At 38.3% G+C, this 14,894-nt stretch overlaps 1 long non-coding RNA gene across 1 annotated transcript; it reads left to right on the top strand.

Annotated features, from left to right (window-relative positions):
* Nucleotides 1-583: 583 nt before the first annotated feature.
* On the top strand, nucleotides 584-2,451 carry LOC147758871 (uncharacterized). The gene is made up of 3 exons (XR_015318633.1): nucleotides 584-789; nucleotides 916-1,045; nucleotides 1,669-2,451. It is a non-coding gene; the product is annotated as an uncharacterized LOC147758871 (long non-coding RNA).
* Nucleotides 2,452-14,894: the final 12,443 nt, after the last annotated feature.

Raw genomic sequence — 14,894 nt, 5'->3', positions numbered from 1 at the left:
CCTAGCTCTTTCCAGGTGGTAAGATATAGGCACAGCAACTGATCTTTGAATTTTCAAAGTAAAGCTCAATTTCACTTTTACATAGTGTAATAGCCCCAAGTTATTATTGGTAGTACGGCGACCGTGTAATTGCAATGGGAGTACGAGACAATTTACAGAGGAATCTTAGACATCTGTTATTAAGTTGTCGGGTGACATTAAAAGAAACGTCTTCTGTTTTTTCGAAGGTCAAGATGTGATGTATTAGGTAGAACTCGTTTGTGCGGTACTAATTGAACTTGTACTTGTTAAATGTTACCATTATTATTCATACTCTTGAACGTTATCTTGGAACTCGTTGAAAATCTCGATCAAGGCGGAGTCTGAAGGCTAATAGATTTATTCATTTATGAATTAGAATAATTTCCTTTTAGGTAGGCTAAAAATCAATGCAGTATACAGGCCCAATTTCACTGCCGAGATAATTTTGCTTAACACTATGCAACCTCCAGCTATTTAACCTAATGGAGGCAGGAAGACAGAATTGCTAAAGCAATGCGATCCACTTGTCCAAAAGCGAATAGAAAAACAACGCAGCGGCATTCAAAAAAACTCCCATAGAACAAAAGTTTGGCTTTAAAATTTGGCTTTCGGCCAAAATTCAAAAACTCGCTAGGTACGAAATCGAATGAGAGAAATGTGTGGACATGTTAATGAGACTAGGTAGCCATAGATCAAGCACGTCATACACGTATCGTACTGAGAGAGGCCGAGGGCAATCACCTTTCTGACATCAACGCGTTAACTACGGTATGGTCACTACGACAAGAACTATGTTATATATATAAATGCATTTGTATTGTTTTCCTAAAAAAAAAAACAGCATGTTATCCATGCTGATCTGTCAGAGAAGATGGTTATTACGTGTTATTACAGTTCTGCAAATCAGAGGTTCAACACGTACACATCTCGGAACGAATTGTCAACAATACATCCGCTATTGTTTTTGGTCAAAACTAACACGAGCGAACGTGCTGAGGCGTCGGATGTCGCTTGGGGAACGGTGGTATGTAGGCATGTAGTACTGAATATATCTTCCGATCATAGATGCTGTCGGGTTTGGCGGTGTCTCCAGTTACTACAACGCAGATTCATTATCGTCTGCTTCACAAGCAGTAAGAAAATTGATTTTTCCTTCATTTATGGTACGTTTATATACTCATTCTATCATTTGTTTACTTATTCATCAGATGTTCAAAAATTCACTTTCGCAGCTATCAAATCAGCAGCAGCAGCATCATCTTGGTGTAAAGCAGATTCTTTTTAATCATCTTTACTTCATATTATTTCTCTTCTAGAATTTCCGCAATACTTAACGTCCTGTAAGGAAATGGGCTTTTAGTCTGGTGCGAGCAGTTCAAGTGATGCACAGGTTTAGATACAGGTTTAGCACAGTGGCGCTACAGGTTTAGATATTTCAAATGGAACATGCATATATATATATATATATATGCAGTGGCGCAAACAAAAAAAAAGTTTACTGGAAACGATATTTAATCTACTTAGCTTTCCTCTTCGCTTCATTCTACTGATACTTAGGTAGTAGAGCGTTAATTGTTCATATAGTAAACAGCTATCATATCTAAGTTTTACGTTGTGTCAAATTTTACGACCTGTTTTCTATTTCAGGCCGTTCCGTAACCCTAACGCAGCTTTTTAGATTCACGTAGCTCTGCTACAATACCCTAGCAAGCTATAAACGAAAATAATGGTTGGACTGTTTTGACGCTTCAGAGAGCCCAGCAGATTTAACCTCAAACACGCAATCTTTGCAAACAAAAGTACACACCAGAACATCGGGGCACTGACTGCGACACACACACAATTCAACCTCTCTCTTTTACGTGGGAAACAGATTTATCTGACGTCTGGAAATACGACGGGGTGCAGATTTGTCGACGCGGTCAGCGTGATGTACAACTGTACTTCAACGAAACTAGACGGACAAGAGACGCATATATATGTGGTAGTCATAAAACATGATAGGGGCTCGGCCCGTGGAGAGCCTTGTTGGTCATAGCAGGGTTTGCCGGTCGACTTCAGACAGGACCTTAACTTCTGAGAGAAAATAAGCGGAAGGCATTTTTAGTCCTTAAATGGCCCAGCACGAAGCGTGAGTTGGCGCAGTAAATTGTAGCAACTATCGATTATGAATTCTCTGTCTAGCAATTGGAAACGACCAGTAAGCACCGGAACTTGAGTGGCTTACGCATAAGGGCAAAATCGTATAGACCTTTAGGAGTCCGGGCATACCCTTAAGCCAGGGGCTTTCTCGCACCTCTAAGTCTATCTTCGGCGCGAACGCAGAGACCACATTCTGTCTAACGAACAAATTATATAAATGCTACATTAGACAGCGACCTGTACAGGTAATTGGTGTGGTTCTTTGGTAGATGTATTGCGGCATGAGCTTAAGCGCTCTCGACATATGAATATGTCAAGATATAAGTACATGAATGACTTTCGTTAGCTGCATAGAAGAGAAAATGTATGATTAGCAACGCTCGTGCATTGTATATATGTACACACAGATGCTTCGACAGTCAGACGAAAATGTTTATGATAGAATAACTAGTCATGAGGCTCTGTCCATTTACGGATAGCGTACGAACGTGCTAGATGCAGCAAGATTCGTAAAAATACATTGTATGTAAAAGAAAACGGATACCTTTTTGTGTTAGACGCTAGTACGAAAATTGTATTAGAGAATGATGCGATATTGCCTGCTTTATGAAAACGTTACGTAGTCATTAGAGAACAGGCACGCGCGGATACTATAGAACTAAATTATTTCCAATGTCTACTAACGTTGAAGCTTCGCAGTAAAGCAGGTTCGACAGTTTTTTTGGACCCCCTTTTTGGCCACGACTATATACAGATAAGCTGCACAGCTTTACAGTCATCCTAAGCGATTAATGGAGTGCTTAAACTCCAATGAGGTTTTCAGAAAGACTGGAGACTGAAGACGTCTTCGACTAGAGTTTCATCCGTTCCAGCATTTGAGTAACCCTATTTACGCAAGAAATTCGTTTAATTTTTACATTCGCTATAAAATGTGCACAATACCCATTGAAATAGGCTAATTAGTATATATCTAGTTGGATCAACGTATCACTCATTGTGTTACTAGAGGTTTGTCAGTTTATTACAGATGTACATGTGTGCAGCCCGTAGGAAAAAGAGACACATATGAATATTAATGATATATTCATTTCAGGTCATGTATTTAGGCTGGAACAACAACGGGAATATTGACAACAGCAATCCCTAATAGAGTAGAAATTTACGTAAAAGTGAAAAAAATTAAATAACGTACTTATAGTTTGCCATTTTCTATATGCAGGTAATAAATTGTCTCGTTAACATATGCGATAATCTTTCACTTCTTTTAACAACTAAAATATAGGTTTTGAGTTTTAGGTTTGGAATTACCGTTAAGCACCACCGCTTCAGACGGTCGACTCTCAGCGAACGAAATAAAGTTTGTCTAATGTCCTATGTTCCTATTTAGACCATCTCTTGTATACCCGAGCTTACTAGGGAGACACGTTATACGATTTTATTACAGGAACAGCTTTTATTACTAAAATCATCTTATTCTTCTGTTAATTAAGCTAATTCCTTTTGGTTCGCTGATTTTCATCAATTCGCAAATAACTTCACTGTAAAAAAAAAGTTAATTATTTTGAAATTACGGAACTTCTTTATGTACTCCCAACTGTAACCACATCTTTTAAGAAGTTTGATTCACATATCCAAAACAGCCTCAGCTGGTGAAAGTGATACATGCAACATCGCTGCGCACGTCCCCCTGTCTGGAAAAAGTAGGTTTCGCGTACGGATACGACTGAAGGGGTTTAGCTGAGTAAGGTCGTTGCTATAGTGACAAACGTGACATCCCCACTTCATTTTGGCGGGGGCCAAAAAACTTCTATTCTGTGCTTCTAGATACGTATGTAATATAATGTAGAATATTTGTAGTAGAGTATTAAAAATTTCAAGTCCAAGTTCTAAGTTTCCTGAAATATGGCCATAAAATTAACCTGAGGCTCGTAATGCATTAGAAATACCTCGATAGGATCACAGCAGAACCTTTATTCGATAGCCAACTGACTATTAAGTGCACTGTTTTAGTAAAAAAAAATCAAATATGCTTCTCGCGAGATGATTCATGGCAGTAACTTTGAAGACGTGTAGCCGATAGGGAACTTACGAGCTGTTATTTCAATGCAGTAACTAACTACATGAAGAAGAGTAATTTCAGCATGGCCGTTTATGACAGACATGACGCGCATGATATTCTGATATTTTTGGATTGGAAGATTGCGTTTTTACTAATCGTTTTATAGGTTTTTTTAAATTTTTATCACAAAGCTGTTTGTCAAGCAACAGCTAGTTAGAGAAGTACTTTCAGTCAATTTAAATAGAAAACTATTTCAAATCACGTAAGAGGATCAGTGGCAAGAAATCATATAACTCTGAAGGGTGCTGAGTATATTCGGGAGGGGTCAGGAACAGTTCACTAGAAAGCCGATCGGCGTCATATAGCTGCTGTACTAGGCCCGTATATAATAGTAGACCCTTTTAAATAGCTAAGCTCATTAGATCTATTATCTATTCGCTAACTCGTAGATCTCAAAGGGCATACTCAAAACGGCCTTACCTGTAGCTAGTTGAGGACGTGGGCAATATACAAGAGTATATCGAGAATCCTGCGTAAATGTGAAAGAAAAAATATCGACACTCGAGCTAGGAAGTTCACGCAACTTCCCCGTCGTGAATGTGTTCATGTGCTCTTAGTTTGAAATAGTTGATAAATGATGATTGATAAAATGCGAAAATTTGTTATTGAGCGTTTATCCTAGTAGCCAATTACACCTTGTAAATTATTTTTTTCCCATATATAGTTGATATAAGATGGTTAAACGTTAACTTGAATATCTTCTATAGTATAGCTAGGCATACGACCGCTTAGCTAGTCCACTTAGGATCGCATAGAACTTCGACAAGTACTTCTTAATGTGAAACTTTTTGAAAATTCATCTTTACACATGCTTTGGCAGTTAAATTGCATAGGATATTGTAATGCTATCTGAATAAAAGGGCCATGAACCGCTGATTTAAGCGTTGTCATCAACATAAAGTACGCCATATTTCTTTCAGTAAATAATGAAAAAGCAAAACGCGTATCTGTGACGTGTAACAGGTTTTTGTATGTCACCTATATGCAAGCCGACCTTATCTATTTACCACCGCTTTTCTGAGTAGATCTGCGATTTCCATATATTAGGCCTATTAAGTCGATTCCTATCTTTATTACGCAGAGTAGTATGGTACTAAAGAGATTCTGAATTTACTTAGTATAGCTTAACTATATAAGGATTTTTAGGGCGGGCACACCACTTACTGATTTAGATCCGAGCAAGATGACCAGTCCACTCAAAAATACGGTGCCTAACGGTATTAGCCGACGATTTATCAATGAAAAACAAATGTGGCTCGACAAATTTACAGCAGGAAATACATCGTAACTATTAGAGAATACAGTAATATATTACCAGTGTAATGCGAAAATTGCCAACTTCGATTAGCACGACGTGCCGCACGTGACGAAACAAATGTTCTACTTCTAAGGTGTTATTGCTTTTGGAAGAAACCACGGGAAGGTGTGCGTAGCTTTCTCGTCGGAGGGACTTGATCAGACTCTTGGATGAGGACGTATGTTCTATTTATCATTAGGTACGGCTTAATTGAGAAACCTACCATAAATATTTTTCAGCCTATGCGATTATCTCCAGCCCGTTAGCGTCAATGTCCATACGCGAGAATTAATTACCCATAACATTCATTCTGCGCAGCTACTTGTTTGTTGCGCGGCGCTCGACTCAATCAATTTCGAAAGAGACTTTGGAAGACTCGTTTCCGATTAAGGCTACGAACCTGTTTACGTTGTCTAACTTCCGGAAACTAGCCAATGAAGCAGTCGCCATGATTAAGATTAAACATTGAAATAGATAGTCCAGTGCAGTTAGTTAATATGGACGCCAATTTGTCACAACGTTAATAAGATATCCCCTAGTTACAAAGTACTTGTCCTGCCTGCGTCGAGCGCCTTATATGTTATTCCAATCTTCTTTCTCTCAACATTGTAATGATAGCTGCAATGTCGATGTTGGTACAGAGTTTGGCAATAGAATTCCATACACCGTCACTATCTTTGAGGTTTGAAGTCACTTCTGAAGCAGCGACTTCTGCAGCCGACTTCCTTGTACCGACGAACGAAGCGGTTGTTTTTTCCCTTGTTAATTTCAAAGGGAACTTGTTAACCTCCACTCGTTGCAAGCAAGCCCGTAACCGTGAACATTGGAAACTCGACCTGCGTTAGATAGCGAAGTCCCCGATACAAATAATATAGTCGCCGATTAGTGTAACAGAATCTTTCCTACGCAAAAGAAAACTGATGTACTTTTCTAGCTTCTTTTTAGAACGTTTGCATGCGTCCCTACTAATTATGACATCAGCATAGCTGCGATCGATACCACTTGAAAGAGGCTCGTTGTTATAGATGCGATTGGACAAAGCTGGGATTTATGAGAGAGAAGGGGAAGGGGAAGGGGAAGGGAGAGAGAGAAAGCCAAAAGAGATTTCGTCGGTACTTTTTTGAAGAAGTTAATTAGAGATAGATTATCAATCCATTTTTTTCGTTCAACAATTGTAGTTTGGTTATAGTAACAGTAACAATCTACACTATGTGAGCAAGTAGGAATGCATTTTTTTAATTAGTGCTCATGAATACTTGTTATTGTGTTACAAGATAAAGAAAATCTGGAGAGATGAAACAGATAGTGAATATTTTTTATTTGCTTGCGAAAAGGAACACATTAGAAGGGTTTGGCTAGTAAAATTTTTCCATATTCAAAGCTGCTCCTATTATCTGCTGCTATTATCCAAGTCCTAAAAAAAAGCAAAATTTATCTAATTTTGCTTTTTTTTTGACCAAAAAGAAACTTTCTTTAAAAGTTTAAAACTTTTAAACTTTCTTAGAAACTTTGAAAGTTCCTTTTTGGAACATCCAAAGTTTAAATTTAAAGATTACTAAATACTTTTCTTCCCACTAAGATTGCTAGATGAAGACGATACGATGTGCTTGTAAAGTCTAAAAAAAATGTTACGACGTTAGAGGGGAACACGAAGTCTTTATTAAGTAGATTCTAAATATAGATTCTGCTCTAAATGTCAGCTTTGTACAGCTCTGTCTTAGCATAGAACATGAGTAGTTTGCGTGATGGGATTTACGTTGTGTAATTATATTCTTTGTAAAGGCCAGCAAAGCTCAAATCTCTATTTAAAGATAAGCATTTTAAAGAAGGCAAACATGGTTAAAGGAAAAAGCCTTAGGTTATGCTAATGAAGAAGTATACCCAAGTACCGTGTTATTTTTAGTTGCTAAAGACACCCGTAAGTCAATCACACGAGCCTCGTAAGGTATAACAGGCAATATTGTGTCAGTGAGGAGTCAAAATCCGCATGTACTTATTCGTTATCAATCGTATCATGATTTTGTGATTAAAATACGAGGCACTGTTGGGGCTTACCTCATCACTGGCTTGTTAAAAATGGTAGCCAATACGCAGATGTTTTTTTAATCTTCGTCAGAAAATAGCTTAATACGCATTCAGCGGTCACGCTGTCTTTCCCTGATTTGTCTGAAGCCTTGTTACATTTTACAACCGGCATGAATGACGATGATTCCAGCTCTACGTGTATGACTAATCAACATTGTTCTTAATAGCATGATTAGTCGTAACACTGTATGATATGCAATACAAAATAGCATAAAATAACAAGCATAGGCAAACACTAACTTCATCGAGAAACAAGCTAACTAATGCCTGTTAGCCAGATTGTTTATTTTTGTCCTACTTTTTAAGGCGGTACCGATTGCAGATTTTCACCGCGTTTTGAATAGGTAGTACAATGCGTGCCGTCGTTCTGGACTCATCACATTCCTTAGGCCTGCGTTGCTACAGAAATTTGAGCGTGTGACTGCACTGAAGGGGTTTGCGCTTATCGTACTATTCCAAGCCGAGAACAGGCCTACAAACGAAGAAATGGCATCGACTTTGGTATTGGCGCCGCTGGCCACAACGAAAACAACAACAACAGAGTGGAATGCTTAAGGGCCCATTTGTTTAGGTGTTTGCTTTCGTTCCTCAAACGTTCAACACCAATGGAGGTTTCTTGTTATACTCCAACGTTTGCTAGTAGACCATCACCGAATCAGGCCCAAACCACTTCGTTGTCAGTCGGTGAGTATCGGCACGTTCACTCAGTCATAGAAGGACAATAGCCACAACCATATAACTGCCTGGTGGTAACAAGAAGGGGTGCCTGTTACTCGAGCCATACTATCGTTCCGCCAACAGCAAGGTACGCTGAGTTTGTTCGAGGAAAGGACAGACATTCAGAGAGGAAACGCTTGTAGAGACAGTATCTATTTTACATAGTGTCCCAGATAGCAGTGTTGACCTTTTGAAGCATACGAGACTGGCTTGACTGTATTTGCAGTCTGATTTTTTCTCTCAGCCAACAGAGGATATGTAAAGATTATAGAAAGATGAAACACAAAAGTGAAAATACGAAAGTATCGTACATCTTCGAGTATCCTTTTACAATTCTGAAATCGATAGATATTTTTCGAACCTCTAAAATGCATCCCTGATTAGCGAAACCTTCACGTATAATATTCGTGCATATGGGGCCATGATCTGCAGAAATGAGAGCTAATTTACATCCATGAAAATCCTCAGACAACAGATTACCATGAGGAAGTCTCTCTGTAGAGGGAGGGGTTCACTACAATCAAAGCTCCTAATTTACACGTTCACGGTGGCTTGTAAATAGTGGACGAGAAAGGCTCCCGGTTTGTTTTTGTTTTTTCAATCGAGATAACTTTTGTCAGTGAACAAGACACTGTTGATTTCTGTATTTTACTCAAGTGTTATATGCAAAAAGTTACTTAAAACACTTGGCTCATGATAGCTCCAAAGGGTAAAAATGAACTACCGTGTTTTTCCATCACAACATATATAGCTGGAACCTACGCGATGGGTACGCAAGTCATTGATTTTGCAACGATGCTGTCAATATCGATGTATCGTTTACAGGCATATTAATCTTGATAACAAATTAAAAATTCGCTCGTTCATAGAAAAAGTTCAGTAACTGTTAGAATATTTATCCCTTCGTTACCTTTTCTTCGTAAAGATGAAGACTTAAACTTAACTAAAAAGAGCAAACAAGCCATGTCTATCTAATATTGCTTACAACGACTGCTTACGGTATGTCGGTACAGCAAGCCATAATCAGGTTGACACTTATTCTGAAGAAGCATTTGTAAAAACACTTCGTCGCAGATATGAATGCAAAGTTATTTACATTTTATTTAAAAACAAAAAAAGTATTTTTAGATAAATACATAAAGTTAAAATATCACTGTAAAATTGCTTTCCGGGGTCCAGCGTCCGCTAATGACCACATAGGCTTACCGACATCATAGATTCGTGAGCTACAAAGACAGATTAAATTGAAAAACCGCGTAAAGAAAGGTCGTAAAAGCCTGTTCCTAAATGATATTTTTATATATGCGGCACGCAATCAATCACACACAACAACAACAAAAAAGACTCCAACGCTTCACTTAACGAATATTCGATTAGGGTTTCACGAGGGTGAACGTACGTTAAATGTAAACGTACGTCAACTCGAAGCTAACGAGATTAAAAATCGGACCGAAATTCAACAACAGTTAACCATTGCAGGAGTACAATACGAAATAGTAATTGATAAGGTCACTGGCAAAAAAGTCGATAATTTAATTACGAGTAAAGGTAAAAAAAACTCGTAGCATTTATGTGTCGTCGGCAGAAATTGGCAGCGCCTGCTGCTAAGATCCCTCAACGAGAGCACTGGCCGCCATAGCCACCGCGTCGACTGTTAGTGCCGCGCATTTTTTATGTTCTTCGCTTTAATGTTTACGCAGTTTTTATATAATCACCTGTACTCCGGAGCACTCTACATATCTGCATGAGCTCTTGTTTCCATATCGGCCACCTCCTTATGACAAATCGTGTCAAACAAGCTGAGCCCCTGGTTGTGCAAAAAAAAAAAAAATAAAAATACTACGTAAAGATCCGTGCCCTTATGTGCTCCAGCTTCAGGCGTACGATACCATCGACCATATAAAAATATCACTGATAAATATAGCTTGCATACCACTATTGCCAAGATTATATTCCACTAGATGGTTTTTCTAGGTGAAAAGCTAACAAAATGGTAGCAGAACATAAAACATAAGTTTTGCCCCGTTTCTCTGTAAATGGGTGCGCAAGTGAGCCTATTACTGGTGACAAATCGTAAACAATTTCGGGTAACAAGGTCACCTGTCTCGATAGATTAATGGACTCAATGCTTGTTTAGAGGTATACTTTAAAAAACATGTTGGAAACAATTACCTTAGTAAAGAATATTACAAAATTGTGAGTATGTTTCTCCGTAGATTAGAGAAAGATGCAGTTCTGAGTGTGCAGGTTATGAGTTTCGCCTGTGATATACAGGACGCTGGGGAGTTCAACTTGAGGAACACAGAGATGATGCTCTTCTTGCATGTTTACACGAAGTTTTGCAAAATAGGAAAAACAATTATAAAGGTTTAATAAATAAATACATGCGCATTATAAAAATGCGCTAGATATTGTACGGTATACAGTAAAAGTTTCAGCTTTTTTTTTTTTTTTATTTACCCTTCTTATATATTCCGTAAAGACTAGCAGATAATTAGAAAAAAAGAAAAATAAACCGTCGACTGATATCGAAGCATTTGAATGCTAATTCCGTCTTATCAATCTAATTTTTGTCATCAAGATTTTTTTCGAAACGTTATCGAAAACATGAGCGCTCATGAAAGTCCTTCGGTTGACATTTATCCAGTTTCGCGGCGCATACACCTTAAACTAAAGGAGTAACGGTACAAGTACCGTTATAGAGTACGAACGTCTGACTTTAACATAGGCATATTTTAGGCTGTATAAGTGGCCATTATCAAATTAGCTGAGACTTTGCAAGCCACTTTCAAACAATAATTTTAGGTAAGACTTGATAATTTTTGCAGTGAGCGGTGATATTAACACTGGTCAATCGAATGGCTGCTGGCCTTTCACATGTTTTTATTTATCTACATCGTGAGCGAAGTGTTTGTCTGCTATACTTAACGACACCTGGCGATCGGTATTAGAATCGGTCGTAGATACTCTTCGTTTCGTGCCGGAAAGATCCCGCGATTTGACGGCTTTTATACCGAAAAGAAACACAATAGAAACATATCGTCTTCAAAACGACGGCCAAGTCACAACGGTTTTTACACATACGTTTACTGTTTAGTGCAGTGCAGAATACATTAGTTCCTTGACTATGGTAATAGTCTGAGTATGATTCCATCTTGAGAATACTACGTCGTTATTTTAGTGGACCTGGTTCAATACGTTTCTCAACAAAGCTATTCCGAGCCTTGATCTACGTTCGCTGGAAATGGAGTGTTATGTATAAGGCGCTTGTTTATTATCCTCGCAGGTAAAATAGTATAACAATCAGTCAGCTGAAGCTTCAGATGGAGCGGGTTGGTAACGATCTGGCAGAGTTCAATTTGCTCAACATGAGAGATTTTTTGAAGGGAATTTTATCGTTATGTTGCTTGTTCGATGTGATTTACATTCCCTCGTTGGAGTCTTGAGAGACTGCTATTGCTGTTATGTCGACGGAGGGTTCAGGCTTAGCGTCAGATACGATTTCAGGATCTGATTTCATTGTAGAAATCTTCTACGAGCCATCCCAAAAATAGCTGCCCTCAATGAGGTCCCCAAGGACAAGGTGTCGTGAATATTCACATGAATGAAGTCGCAAGATTTTTGTCGATTTTTTCGTTTCATTTCGTCTTTTTTCTCCTCTTTGTAGTTACTGCACTTTCATACTATTATGATGTAACAACAAGTAGTAGTAGTAGTAGTAGTAGTAGTATCAAGCAACAAGCGGCTTCCCTTCTTCGAAAATCATAGCATCGTACTACATTAAATTGTTCCTTCTGAATTTGTTCCGACACTGATTGATTAAGATTTTATTTACATTAAACTGGCCATTACTAAAAAATTATATGCTTAACGTTTCTACGTGGAGGTAATTTCGGTATTTTTTTTTTATTGTCGAATGAATTCGATACATACGACGAAGATTGAGTCCTCAAATATTGGGATGACTGTAAGAGACATTGATGCTAAAAATTGGAGAAAAAAAAAGAAAACAATAGTGAATTTGGACAATTTGCTATAATAGAAAACACTTTAAAATCACTCTTTTACTACAATTGGAAAAATTAACAATTCATTAGAAAAATACATGATACAATATCTACAGTAGTTTGAATATGGCTAAAGAGTAATGTTTACTATTTAAATGGGCGGGTCTGCTCTTCGACTCTCGTACAAGCACTCGAATTCGACTACAAAAAAAAACTACGGTACTTAACCTTTTTCGAGACATTTTATGATCCTGGTTCATTTTCACGTACGAGAGAGGATGGATTGGCATCTAACGAACTTAAGCTTACCACATTTTCGCTTTATCTATGCAACACAAATACTTCATTAGAATTGTATCGTAAAGTATAACTATGTGACAGGAAACGGGTTTGGTCCACTGTAGGGCGGTCATTTAGTGTGCCGCTGTGAGTAATTACATCAAAGTGCTAATTCATTGGCAGAAGTCGGCCTTGTCATGACGGTCGTCAACTGGCTCCATTTACTCTCTTTTATACGTTCGGTGATCGAGTAATAACTATAATAGCTTAGCAATGACCACTGCGCCTGCGTCTCGGCTGAGTAACACCCGGACCAGGATTTCCACTAAGTATGCCATTTATTTCTTGGCCATGATCATATGTACAGTATGCGGTTTGGCAGCCATCGCTCTGCCAGGAAAATGTCTGGTGCCAGTTGACCGTGTCGCGGAAATTAGCGCAGATATTAGCGGCCACTATCTTGAACCTTACGGAAGCCAAACATCGTCGAAAAAGGCACTTATGCTTAGTTCATATAATAGCACGGTGACGACAGGCTAACGGGGACCAGATATCTGACAAAGGAACAAAATTAAGCGAAGCTACAACTGTCGGCCACATGGAGCGAGCCGAGTAAGCACAAAGCAAAGGAAAATTAAATGAATTTACTTTTTATTGAGTGTTTATATATTCTATGTATAGACGTACTATATGCCTAACGAAATTTGCCTATCCGGGTAATGCTATGCAAAGAAGAGTATATACGATGTGGTGTTGAGCTTGGTTCCTCTTTTTCTTCGTTACTCTTCTCGTAGAGGCAAACACTTGTAGATCTCACAAAAACAAATCGTTCATAATGTCAAAACGTTTTTGGTCGCAGGTTGGGGAATCCACGAATGTATTATCTGATCCAACAAGTACATATTCTTGAATCGTAAAATCCGTTGTCATCTGTTAGTGGAAAGATCCTTCAATGTTCTGCATATACTTTCGAACAAGCCTCACAGAAATAGTAAGCAGTTTTTCTAGTTCGCAAGGGCAAAGACAGCAGTAGGTAGCTAGACAACCCGTTCACGATTTCTTGTGTTTGCTTTGAACATAGGCTCTCGACTCATATTATACAGTTCTGGTCGATACCGTCCTTCAGGCAGAGCTTAGCAGAAAGAAACAACAATATCGACTGTAAAAAAGGTAACCCTCATGCGTGTACTAGATAGACTTTAAGCCGAAAAGGGAAAAGATTTGATTGATCTACATACATGGCATACTTACCAATAACGCCAGTTATGTTGCTCATAAGTTCCCTTAGACTGTAGAGAAAGCTATTCGTTTGCATTGTACTCATGGCTAAGTAATTGTTAATAAAATCTCCTCTACTGGTGAGTCGTTTTAATGACACGCAATATAGTTTATACAGATACGCAACAGAGTATGCCAATATATTATCACTAATATAGTGATAATATTACTAGCCCAAATTGTAACGAAGCCAATTGCACATCTTTTGCCCACCTGACCTTATCTTTTCGATTATGGATCTATTATTATTCCATTATGGACTCCTAGCAGGTGACCGGTTGCCAATTCAAGATGGATCATTTCTCAGCCTAATACTTTTCCCCCTAAAAGTAAAGGCCTCTACTCTGACTAAATCACTTGGCCAAATGCTAGCGTATTTAAGACATTCTTATGCATAATCTAATTTGTTTGGAATCAACCACCTGAATTACTGGACTAAGAAAGATGTCTGCCTCTACGACGCTTCTAGTAGGCTTCTTTTCTTTAGCAGTTTTTTCCTCTTAGCTGCTTAATTTGCGGTGACGCAAACTGGCAAACCTCTATGGATTTTGTTATCGATGCAGATAATGTAATGGCAGCCTGCCAGCGGATAGGTCGTTTTTAAGCGAATACTGCGTACCTTTTTCTCGAGCTATCCAAATGCTCACAAAGCTTCATCGCTCAAAAGCATTGTCTCAACAATGTGTTTTTTAGCGTGGTTTTGTTTATTGTTTGTTTACAAGTACGAATAAATTGCACCTTATTCCCAGAAATAGAATGAATAAATTGTTTTTCTTCACGATAAGCTTTCCCGCATATCATTAATTAGCAATATCTATTTCTATGAGTGAAGCTGATTGTGTACGACCTTCTGTATCGAAACGTATCTTTGTTTCTTTTTTGTGGTTGTTTCTACCACTTTTTCCAGATAGCCTAGTTATCCAGGCTATCAGGGCTTAAGAAAAACTCA

Source organism: Varroa destructor, unplaced genomic scaffold, assembly GCF_002443255.2.
Source record: "Varroa destructor unplaced genomic scaffold, Vdes_3.0 BEIS01000001.1, whole genome shotgun sequence".
In the NCBI taxonomy this organism is placed as follows: domain Eukaryota; kingdom Metazoa; phylum Arthropoda; class Arachnida; order Mesostigmata; family Varroidae; genus Varroa; species Varroa destructor.
The sequence above is the reverse complement of the archived record's forward strand: the minus strand, read 5'-3'. Positions and strand labels throughout refer to the sequence as shown.